We start from the raw sequence: 13,290 nt of genomic DNA on the forward strand, positions 1-13,290 counted from the left end.
TAATTCTCACGCACTGGTGCATCGTTTCGCGCGCGATAATTTTCGAGCGACGATGAATGAAAATCAGGAACGGGGCGACCTTGTTTTTGTGGTCTTGACCAGGCGAACGCGTCACGAGGAGCACTCGCGCTACGCGTATGCAAATTGTTACGAAGCGAGGAGACGGCTCTTCGATCGTCAGCGTGAAACCGTGTCGGTCGTCGTTCAGGTGAGACAGGTGCGTGACGCGCAGGGTAGATGCACGAGCGGACGAGCTGTGGCCCATTCACACCTGACACGGTGCAACACGGCTCGCGGCTCGCGAGGAACTGGCGGGCTGCGCGCCAACGCAAACTTACTCGACCGCCCCTTTTCAACCGACGAGACCGAACGACCGACCGAACCGCCGTTGGAGAGCAGGTACACCATCCCTGTCCTCGTTTCACCCGCGCCGCCGCAGCCACCAGCTGCCATCCCCCTACCCTCGACCTCTCGACGTGCATCCCCATTTACCCCTAGACTTATCCCAGGTCCGAATCGACGCGGTCGGGATCCTGTCGAGTCCGACACAGCTGTCGGACGCTTTATTTACATGCGTATCAACACTTTTCTTTTCGTCCCGATCTCGCAAATACCTTTATTGCACGTTTCGAAATGCGATACGAGGCGCAGATATGAATGTTTTCAATGTTCATATTATAAAGATATTACCACTGCTACTAGATTTAATGTTGAAAGTGTTATAAAGACTATTTTTATCAAAATAATTTATCGATGAAATTTATGCGTTTTATAGAACCGCTAATAAAACAAAATTTTTTTATTTTATGGCGTTTGAAAGAAGACTTTTCTTGAGTTTTACATATCTTATTTATTTTTTAGCGTTATGAGAAAAAAATCAGATAATATTTTATGTTAATCACTTTTGACATTAATATAAAATTGTTTACTTTAGCATAGATGAGATGGTGTTATGTGTTATATAGGTTTATAGATACGGGGGCGCGAATGCTGTGAGCATGCGTTTACTTTATAACGTATAAGCAGAATGTATATAGTAGAATGTAGAAACGAGTAGAATGAAGTATTAACCGATTGCTAACGTTATGTTAATTAGGCCAGAGTTACTTTTTGATCGATTTTTGTATAGTTGTTGCCCAGACAATACGCATGTCTAAAAAAACGTTTTAAATATACATTTTTTCTTAAGACGACTTTATCAAAAGACGTCTTAAAAAAAGTTATCTTTTCCTGATACGTCGGTATATATTAATGATTTGATACATTTATAACTGTGATCTCTGTTGAAATATATATATTGTTATTAAAGTCATGTAAATATTAAATTTATACATATACCGATTTACCAAGCAACATTGGCTTCTCTTTTATATTTTTCTTGTTAATGCGTTTTTGTATTATTTATTTTTATTTTACGATATGTCTAAGAGTCATTTAAAGTAATTAAAATAAGACGTCTATAAGACGTCAAAAATCGGATCATAACGTCTTAAAGATGTTATAATGACGTCTTTTTTGATAATTTTATAAGATATCTTAGAAAAGTGTAAGACGTCTTTTAGACGTTAAACTGTTCTCTGGGCGGTTGCTGTCTCAATTGACCATCGTTCGGTTTCTGTAACTGATTCTGTAACAACTCAGCTTCGAAAGTGACGGTTCTCTAAGAATCACGATTGAAAGGAATGCTAATGACGTCAATAAAATTAAGCAGCAAATTATATAATTATGGTGTCAAAGAGAAATCGAGTAGAAGTGGATAATAAATCGATCAATAAGTGAAATCATTTATTATATTCTCTATAGTCATTCATTATAATCATATGACTAATCGTTTATTTATTTTACGACGATAAATTCACGATCTCAGATTTTTTCGATCGTAATCATATTTTATCTCACTCTGAGACACTCCTCCGTTTGATGTTTTCTCGTCATCGCTGCAACGCGTGATTCAACATTTATCGCTACAATAATTTATCGACAACGTGAGTGTCAATTACAGGAATCAAGTTAATTCCTGTACACGTTAGATTAAATAATTCAATTAATTTACGAATGACTTCATCTTGAGATAATTTCAAATCAAAGTGAAGCATTTTATGGTTATTCGCATCGACATTTTCGTGAGATAACAAGCGTAATCGTGCTCATTACGAGCCGCGCGGAGTTAATTGTCCTCGTTAGGATAAGGTTACTGATATCTGAAATAATCAGCAAATCTGAATGCGAAGAGAAGTAGCTAACGCGGTTAATGGTAATGCGTGCATCATCAAATAGACGAATCTCGCGACGATTAATATATATAGTTGATGTGTCAGGACCGGAGAGCAACGGGAATCTGTCTTTTGTATTTGTTAGATTATTACAATTTGTCTAGCAGTAACTCGCCAGATCTGTGCACCGGTAGAGTTCTCTCGTCTTTAGCGTCTTCTTTCTCCAAACCCCGTTCCCGCGTGCTGATTCCTCGTGTCTGCCCGTCCGTTGGCTCGATTTGCGAACAAAAGGCAGGCCAGGGATTACGGACAATAAGAGAATTCTAGCGCGTTTCCGCGCTCTAAGATTTGGCTTCGCGCTTCGCGAGTTTAATCTGCGCCACTAGCGGATTTCTCCGCATATTGCTGATGTCATATCGACGAAAGCATCTCCGATTTGAAATCGGAAAGAAACTTATAGTAATTTTACTATAGATATGAAATTCTTCTCAAAATTTACTCGTTTAGTTCACGCATATATAGGTACTGTTTTTATATTTTGTTTTTTTGCAAACAATTTTCTATTGATGTTTAGAAAAGTATTCTATTCGTATTTGATACGACTTACTTACCTATAAATTATAAGGTAACATGAAATCTGTTTCAATAATGTCAGATCTGATGCGGGTGAGAAAAATAAAAATTGATTGGAACGATTTCTTTGTTGGACGATAAACAATTTTTGCAAGATACAATATTGAATTACCCGTTCATCGTTCTTGCGCGAATTTCCTATCCTACAGAAAGATAGAATCGCGAAAATGATGTGCACAGGTATACGTGGTAATCGACAAGGAGACAAATGCATCTACGAGAAAATAGATCGACGAAAATCTTTTCCGCCGGTAAATAAAATTAATTCTTCGACAAATGGAACAATTCAGTATCGTTAAGGAACTCACTAGAAAAGAATAAACAGCTTTAATTTAAATAGAATGAAGTACACACACTACACGCTACATGTGCAACGCATCCGTGGTTGCTGCGCGTGATAGATCTTATACTACTATATACATGTCTCATGTGCATAATAATACAGCATAATATATAGAGACATAAATTTAAATCTCAAACCTACGGGATTATAAATCTGATCGTAACATAGATATTTTGTGATGTTTTTCTGAAAGTTAATTCCACAGTATTATTTATTACATTTGTGTTATTATTGGAACTCACTCAGATAAATAAGTGATTTTAGACATTATTTTAATTAGCACAAATAACAGTTAGTAATTACTCTGCGGATAATACAGTTAATTTCTAAAATCAATCTAATTGCTATAACTGATAATATATCTCTGTAATGTGGGACTATCGCGAGATCTTAATGCAAATCAAGTTTGCCGTTGAAAAGTTCACCACGCTCCGAGCACGACGACGGATCATTCGCAAATTACATATTCATGATCGTATATAGAGGGTTAAGATATCGCGTTATGCAAACAATAGCTATTGGCTGCGCGAAATAAAATGCCACCGATAGATACTGTCGACGTCGACATAAATATCAGTTCGCCACAGTCGGATCGGTATCTGGAAATTCACCTCGATACATAAAGTTTTGCTCGGATCTCCCAATGGTGCGGGGTACATTTTACTTCTACTTTATTCTTCAGCGGAAGTTCCTCACTCCAGGAAAAGCGCGTTCATATCTTTCTTTTTTATTTTCTGGATCTCTTTTCCTCGTATGGAAAGAAAAAAAAACGTGATCGGAATCTTTAAGTTGTTTGATGGGTTGCTCGGATTCCGTTATTATTCGCGAAAAGAAACGTTTCTTTCGCCCATGACAGTGGCGTAAACGCGTTTTTTTAATCACGCGGAAATTGAGAATTAAATTTGAATGAACCGACCGAAACAGAGTGAGCGTGTTTGAGAACTTTTACGACTTACGCACGTACTGAGTTTCGCACGGTTCGAAAGGGATGGAAAGGGATACAGTTTCAGAGACGTGACTCATCGTAACAAAAGGTAGCTTCTTGATTCTCGAATTTCCCGATTTCTTCTGCTATATACTCTTCGCAACCTTCTTGCCGCTTCATGCGATTCTACCGGATTCTACGGAACGCATGCAGTGTTCCGCCTATGCACAATGCATCGATATGTAGATCTCACAATACTACCTAGCTTTTTATCTGCACATATATAACGTTCTCTAGTCAATGCAAATATAACTTTGCTCGAATGCTAGTGTCGCGAGAATTAGAGTTTATATGTTATTTATATATAATTTATATTAGCATCACGATTGCATAGTATAATACGATATGAGCTATATTCTAATTTATTAATTAGATAATTATATTAATTGAAATTATATGATTTCAATTTTATTTAATCGAAAATGTGTGTAACACACGATATTATGCTACATAAATTATAATTTTTCTTATAATTTATTTTATTAATATATATATATATATAATTTATTATATTAATATCATAAATTTTTCATTAATATTATAATTTGTTATATTATAATTTATTATAAATAATCACTTTCTCCTTAAACAATATCAGTTTATCGAAAAGCATCAACGCACGATTCATTAAAAGCGCTTTGTATCTGATGCAGCAATCACACAATATCTGTTACTGATGCGGATACATAATTTCCTTTAACATAAATGATACCGGTGTTAATATTACTTGTGCTTTGTGAGCACGGTGAACTGTAGTATTGGTCGATATTTGACGGATATTCATGTGTACATCATCGTGGCTATCTCTGCATTGTACATTGCTAATAAAAGTTTTGCAATTTTGACGGGATGTAACGTGCCTGCGTTTATAGCTTGTCACGCGGACCAATGTCTCTTTTCGATGGAGTATACTATGCGCTGCAGTTTCCGAAGTTCCATTATCCCGCAATCTCGTACCACCTTTGAGTTTCGCAGCAGTTACACGAATACGTGGAGCAGCGTTTATGGCTCACTGAATTCTGCAGATATACCGATCAGGAACTGTTTCCAATATTCAAAAATTCCGTTTGACAACTGAGAACCCCTTTAAACGGTTGAAATATTACAAAAACATCAAAATAAGATATAAATAGTGGAAAAAGAAGTACATATCATTTTTAATACAAATCAAAAGTATATTTTTAAGTTTGCCGATTGTATATCAAAAAATAAAAGTTAAATTAATAATAAGTGTAATATACTTAAGATTTATTTAGGTATAAGGTATTTAAGTATAATATAGTAACATTAATAACTATATATATGCGTACATTAATATAACGATATTAATGTACGTACAATATAATAATTGTGTGAGCCATTAACATGAATTCGTTAAATTTTTATACAACAATATTTTATATATATGATGTTTGAAAGTATATCAAATATTTCGCGTTCGCGATTTCTAATGAAATATGCAGTGCGATGTTGCACAGGAATATATTTTGTGTTTGTGGTGCATATGTAACATGGTGTCAGGAACATTACAAGTGCTTGATGGTTTACAGCTTAAGTTTCAACATCTACGCGATGCTTGTGGTCAGATTCAAGTGCCTTCAATTTATCCAAAGGGATGGATGTCGCTTACGTAATCGGGATAATGCACCGCGTCGAGATTGCATGAACTAGTTTCACAATCCTCCATATCAATTCTAAATTCCCTTGGAATCTCAGTTTTAACTTTAGCAAATATTTGTTACGATGACATCGCTTATGCTGGATAGAAATGGAATTGTATTTGCATATTCGTGCCGACGACTAAGAAAGATTGTCACGAAATTTCAGAGTTTTTATTCAAGCGTTTTATTTTCACCTTTTGGTTCGTTATGCGGTGATTTTATATTTTATAAAAATATCGTTTCATAAAACAACGTAAGTTTATACTTTCGCAATCATTTAGGCGTTGTTCTTCTGCGAAAGCTCCTTCGTAGATATTGCGCTACTTTCCTGATGTTGCTATTACTGGCCACTCTTCCGAGTATCTGATATTTCCACGAAACGTTGCCGCTTACGCAGGCCGCGAGAATACAAAATCCAGGGCACTTTAATTATACTTACAACAGCATAAATTATAAGTTGAAAAAACATCCGATTTTTTTTCCTCTCGCAATACAATTTGATACATCGCGTGGCAAACGTTCAATTTCAGACCGACGAGCGCATACCGCGTTATTTTTTATCACTAAATAATTACTGTACGTTTGAGCGTGATCGAAAGCGTAAATAAAACGTTGTCCACGATGCACATGCACCAGCCACGATTTCTGTTATTCGAGAGCGGCATTCATCGTCGAATTGCACCGATGCAATTCATTACAGCGATGTATGTGCAGCTGTCGCTGACGAATAAATCCGCGAAGGAAAAGTACATGTTAGAGCATAATTCTTTCCCGGCATTTTTAAACGGGGCTATATACCGCCAACAATACCGCGTGTGACGGCAGCAAGAAAATGAATCGATAACTCGCATCGTCATGCGACGTCCTCGATTTCAAAGTTGAACTTGTCTTGTATGTATATGTATACGTATTGAAATGCATTCATGCGATTTATGCAAGCGTGTGTGATCCGCATTTCGACTTCGAGTATACAAAAAAGACATTAATAAGTAGCTTATCCGAGGTTTTGCTCTTTTAATCGTTCTTTTTTGGAGAAATCTTTTCAGAAGTCTTGATTTATTCCGTGCAAAAGAAAAGTGATAACTGAAAGAAAACTTCTTAATGTTAGTCTCTTACATTTTCGTGCGAGTTTGCCAAGTTTCCGTTTTGATTTATTTACATAGTACAACAATATATTTTTACTAAAATCAAATACTGAATGTTAGTAATAATTTGTAATTTAATATATTACTCGCAGCGGAGAGAAAATAATTTGTGATGAATGGATGTCCTGTGAATCCGTGTTAAAGGATAAAGACGATAAATTATCTTAAAGCATATATATTGCATTTTTTCTGAATTATGCTGATTGACTTAAAGGAGGATTTATGTGCAGAGATTTTGGAATGATACTTATTTAGTAACGGGGAATCTATACCTACAGGATTCATGCGATATTCAACGATATAATTACGAGTGTGGTGGTGCGGAAAGTAAAGCGATCGTTTGCGTTAATTTTCATGCACGTGTGAATGCTCACAGTGTAATGGGACCACTCATTCGACATGGCTTACGGTGCGATCTATACATTTGATAGTTTAGCGAGCGGATATACGCGTGAATGTTTTCCGCGTTATTCTTCTCGTCGTTATTTTCTCCCACCGTAGTGTTTATTATTTAAACAACGGATATATCTGTTTTTCAAATGCTACTTTTTTTCGAATGCAGTTTAACATCCCACTAGTACGATCGTAAGTGCCCAGAAACATTTGTTCTCAATCTGTCTTATTTTGCCGCAGAGAATAGTCCATTCGGGTCGAGCACGCATTAAATTTCGGCACGAGAAACCAATATCGTGTAACAGCTCCACGTGGGGCATTTCAATTTTTCACAGTGCATCCATACAACCCACTATAACCATATCGATGTCCAACCAAAAAAAAAAAAAGAGAAATTTCGTGGCTTTTACATGGCTTACGATATTTTTCCTTTAATTTCCTATGGAAATCGAGTAATCTCCTAAAGAAATGCTTTTTCAACAAGATTAATAATAGAAAAAAACCTTTATTTTTTTTTACTTATTTTATTTTTCGAACTTCTACATTTTCTGAAATCTTTGTAAACGATCTTTATAAATGGTCTTATAAAAGATAATTTCAGAAAATATAAAAGTTTGAATCATTCTTTAATAGTATCGGATGAAGAGAGAGGCTAGAAAGTTAAGAAAATTGCAAGCAATGAAAATATATTTAATTTATAAATTGGGGGAAAAGACTTCTGAAAATATCTGCTTTGTTTATTTATAATACATTTTGAGGTGGGAAAGTTTTGTTGTATGTTATACACTTGGCATAATGAAATAATATTTACGTTCTAGCGGTATTGCAAGTAACGGAAAGAAGGAGGCAACAGTGTTCGGCGAAACAGTGTTTGTATTTTGGTTTATACAAGGTTATATTTTCTGGAAAGTGCACAGGAGCACGCCATCTTTTATGTATCTTTCGTTAAAAACGTAATGCAAAGCACCGAGTGAGGAAGTTCGGCAGTGCAATGTAATAATGTAATTTCATGATTCTTAATGGAACTTTCGCATCAGGCGTAATTGAACTTCGATACAACCGGGCTTTAGACAACTTCCCGCCGATGGATCTCACAGAAACTTTGTCGCCTCCATTATTAAAGGGTCGGCTACAATCGAGGACTGAGAAACTCGTTACGTTGTTCTCATCACATGAACAGTCTCCTCGGTGCAATGCCTCGTCACGCAGAAATTCCAAAACGAATTTCTACCCCGAAGATGACGATTAAGATAATACCAAATTCACAATAACGCATAAAGGGACAATTACATTATTTTGTAACGCAAATTCTAGATAGAATGTTTATTTTTGAATTGAAGAATTTTTGTTGTTGTATTATATAATGTTATATGTTGCGCTTGTCAATTTAGCAAGCATTAATCCGGCAAACACCGTAATGTTTCACTGCTGCACTTCTATGTAACAAACACCGCGTTACGCAGTGATGCACAAGAATACTTCAGTAGCTTAATTGATCAAAGGGCGTCAACTAACTATGGAGATGCTCGTCAAACTCTGCTTATCTCGTGGGAAGCTCATTGACGTAGTCGCGCCGTAAACATACGAAAATAAAGTAGCAAATTTTTTCTGATTTGGTTTTCACTCGCATTAGCTCTACAGTTATATCGCGAAGATCGACGATATATGATGGAGACGTTTACAATTAGTCTCCAATTTGGCCGTGTTTCCGGGCATCATGTGTAAAATATTTTTTGTTATATATTAGGTGTTAAATATAAGTTATAGGTATATCAAAACGTAAAGAGAACATGATTTATCACGCACGATACTGCCGGCCAATTGTCTATTTGCCATCGTCAAACGTGACATTTCGTATCTAGCAACAAGTTCGTTCGGGCACTTGCTTCACCGCACGTAACTTCAAATCGTTTTGAACCAAGGCCAACGACGCACCGAATATACCTTTTGTCGCCTCGCATGAAACAACGTCGTATTTTCGTGCTCGAGTTAAAAGGAATTTTACAAGTTCAATCGACCGGTAACAAGAAAATAAAGCTATCGACGGACGTGACGAAAATGTTAAAGTTGTATAATGTATTTTGTTGGAATTATTTCATTCTGGTGAATTATTTGACTTGTGATGACATTTATTGGGCATTTATAGGAGATGCGTTTATTCTACATTCTTATGTTCTTCACAAAGGTTTTATGCAGTTTCAAATAGTTTTGTATGAGAGTAACTTTGTCATGTATAGTATAGATTATATATTCGAGCCTTTTATTCTAGTCGACAATACTTAAATAGGGTAAACTCGGGTAAGATGGCCATATAGCGAAGATGGCCAACACATGTTCATTTGATGTTTCATGACGAGCTAGATTGAAAGAACATAGGTTGGCCATCTTTCCTCTATGGCCATCTTACCCGAGTTTACTCTACTACTTTAAAGACAATATATGCAAATTGTATTATTTTACTTTGTAAATTTTTCGTTTATTTGCCAAAAAAGTAGATATATGTTATTATTTATTTATAATATATTTGGTATAATATATAGTAGCAAATGCGGTTGAACTGCAAATATCAAGTATATTCTGAATCGTCTTTGCCTAGAATAATGAAATGCAAACGAATGATATCCTCGATGCGAAGTGACAATGGTCGCAGACCGTGAAAATGTAATCTGGCGCGGATGTGAAAATTCAGGCTGATGATAAAGATGAATAGAAATACGAGGCAAAAGTAAAAAGATTTGCAGCAACGTGGCAACTGCGATTGCATTTTTTGCGACAGGGCGGCACTAATCTCTTTTAACTGAAAGCCCATCACAAGAACCGAGTGCAGACCGGTACCTTTCAGTATACGCGCAAATCTGCATGCCATCCTGCCGAAAATTATACGGCCCACTCATTTTCTTTCTCTTTTTCATTCTCTCTCTCTCTCTCTCTCTCTCTCTCTCTCGCAATTAACTCCTCGCGGACTCTGACCACTATTATTCTCAATTCGCATACAAAGGGTTCAAATCGCGACTTGCCGAAAACGTTGGTCGTTGGTCGTTTTCATTTTGCGCGAGTCATTGATGTGGGTATAATTTCCGATGTTCACGAACTCTCGAGAGCCATTAAGAGTGCAAGCTTAAATTCCCGCATAATGAGGGTAATTTTCGATATATGGTTATCGGGGCAGCTATATACCGATAGAAATGTGCTGCGGGCGATTTGTTGACCAAAAATTATTATAGTAATACTTGAGTAATATTGTGGTATTATTATAGTACCTAATTATAACTATATTATTGTTATGCAGTGTTAAATTATTAATGCTAATCATGATTATTTTAAATTGACGAAAGAACTTTAGCCACTAACGTTGATCAATAAGATTAGTATTCATATATTTTAGATGACGGTAAAATATATATTTTAGTATATTCTAGTGCAAAAAATCTTTAGACTCATAAATTATTAGTACAGATTGCGATCGTATTATCGCGTGCGCACGATCAGAAACACCGCGTTCGATCTTCGGCGTCTCGGATCTCCGCGAGCATTTTCAGAAACGGGCGTACGTGACTTCCGGAGTGGCGCGTTTGTTCCACCGCCTGTAAATTTCTCGTTCAGGAATTCTCACTTTTTGCAGCGCTTCTTGCGAGGATTACGTACGCGGAAGAAGCGCCGCGCGCGTACCAACTTCCGTTCTGTGTACGGACCTGTGTGTGTGTCCTATAATATGACATCATACGGCCGGAAGGAAGAACGGGAATTCTATCTTGAATTAGCGATCACCGGACGTTCCGCATTTTTTTTATTTATATATGCAAATGCTCGGAGATTGCTGCGATTATTTAATCAACACGTTGGAATTTCTATCCGTAACAATTTTCCTGAGAGAGAAAGAGAGAGAGAGAGAGAGAGAGAGAGAGGAAAGGGTTATTTAATTAGTCAGGCAATTTATATCAACTGCATTCCAGAATATTATTGTTAACATATCGGATTTGTTGAACTATATATCCAGCAGTATAAACGTATACAAAATTGTCATGAATTATATATTATACGATATTCTCTCTTGTTCTCTTTAAATATGTTAATTAGGATTAAATCAAATTATATGCGTAATTATATGCCATGCTATGTCAGAATTTCTGATTTTAATAATATATTTTTATATATGTAATGAAATCAGATCAATGAAAGGTATTGGGAAATGCGAATTTGAAATTTTTATACAATTTTATTGGCAGAATACTCTCTTTTTACCTTGTGAGATTTTTGATGTTATCACGGTTGCGTAATTGATGCGCTGAGGATTATCAAACGGCCGAAGTGGGCGGAGATTCGCGATGAAGGAATAATTGTGTGAGAACTTCGCGTAACAATCTTCCAATAAAAGATAATGAATTGCATCTCTTGTAGGCGAGCGCAAATTGAAATATATTTATCTCGTGAGAATACGCGGCTGGCGAGGCGCGTTTGCGCCGTATTTAGATTGAAATTCAAAGCGGCTTGTATATAGGTCAAAAGATCACACCCACGTCTTATTTTTTCGTTGTAATAACGGGTAACCTGCGCGAAAGAAGTGAACGGGTTAGAGCGGGTGAGAGATTTCTTCGTGATTTTCACAAACCCTAAGGGAAGGGCTCGCCAAGCCTTTAAGCCAAAAGTCTCGAAGTTTACGTAAGGCTTCCGAGAATTGACAATGCTCGAGAGGAGTTTCCGGGGACTCTCAGAAGTCTGCCCTGCAGTATTTTTCTATCGAGGTTGGATTTCGATTCGACGGGAACGTCGGGAACGGAGAGATCGCGGCGTGCTTTATAATTCATAAAAGTTAAAGGTTAACGGTTGGTGAATCTCTGTGACATTTAAATTATCAAATATTTAGAACTTTTTTTTTTGGTCGAGTGACGTTATTGAGACACGCTGTTTTGAAGATATTACCAGTGTTTTTCGTTAAAGTTCAGCCGAACATTTCCCACGGCAACAAATCTGTGTGAATTTATGAATAATATAATTATAATGTGAAGAATTTTGTTCTTTTAACATTTTTCGCGATTTTATCCTAGGGTCACTATCTTGATATCCAGATAAATTTAATTATTCTACGAGCCTATGCGAGAGAAGTGGAGATCTCTTCAAAGTTTGAAGGGTCGACAGAACGGATATTGGAAGACCAGAGGCGAACGGTTGGAAATCATAAGAAAATGCATTGAAAGCGAAAACGGAGTTTTCCATCGCGCAGAATCATGAAAACGGGGGAAATTAAACTGTCACAAGCTTGAGAAACATATAGACGTTCTGTCGAATCAAATAGGAACAAAAGAAAAATATTAATTTTTAATTATTATGAAATGTATGTGTTCGCGCTCAAGGTGTTTATTTCACATACATTATTATTCATCATACGAAATAATATATCATCCATATTTTTTATTTCTTTGCATGAAGAATAAGTATTATACCAAAAGTTGCTATTGAACGATGTGACAACGTGCAATTTAACTTAGCCTGATAAGATTCGAAAAGTTTGATGCTTGGGGGGATATTAAATATTTTTTAAACAACGAAATACGAGAGGCGTTGTGTATAAATGCGAGTAGATACAATAAAGGCGGGAATACTTTCATGGCGAAACTTTTCACATCAGCAAAAAGCATTAGAGCGATATCGGACCTACCACTCTGTGGAGAGATGGTTATGTATATTGTAGACAACGTAAATTAAAGTTCTCATCGCTGGTAATTACTGTTTTGTCCGAGTTTCAGTATTTTCCAAGTTGCATGCATTTATCAGGCTTTTCTTTGCGAGCTGTATATTACTTTTTTTTTAATTTCTATTTTTAAAAATAGAAACATGATATTATATATATACGAGATTCTTTGCATTTGGACATCTATATATTATCGCAACTTAAGAAATTATATAAGAAAAAAAATTA

At 36.2% G+C, this 13,290-nt stretch overlaps 1 protein-coding gene across 1 annotated transcript in view; it reads right to left on the bottom strand.

Moving 5' to 3' along the window:
* The window catches only part of LOC143904089 (uncharacterized), a 102,215-nt gene that overhangs the window by 84,621 nt on the left and 4,304 nt on the right, over positions 1–13,290 (bottom strand). The gene's annotated exons all lie outside the window — the stretch shown is intronic.

Source organism: Temnothorax americanus, unplaced genomic scaffold (genome assembly GCF_048541705.1).
Source record: "Temnothorax americanus isolate GAGA-0224 unplaced genomic scaffold, ASM4854170v1 Scaffold5, whole genome shotgun sequence".
Lineage (NCBI taxonomy): Eukaryota > Metazoa > Arthropoda > Insecta > Hymenoptera > Formicidae > Temnothorax > Temnothorax americanus.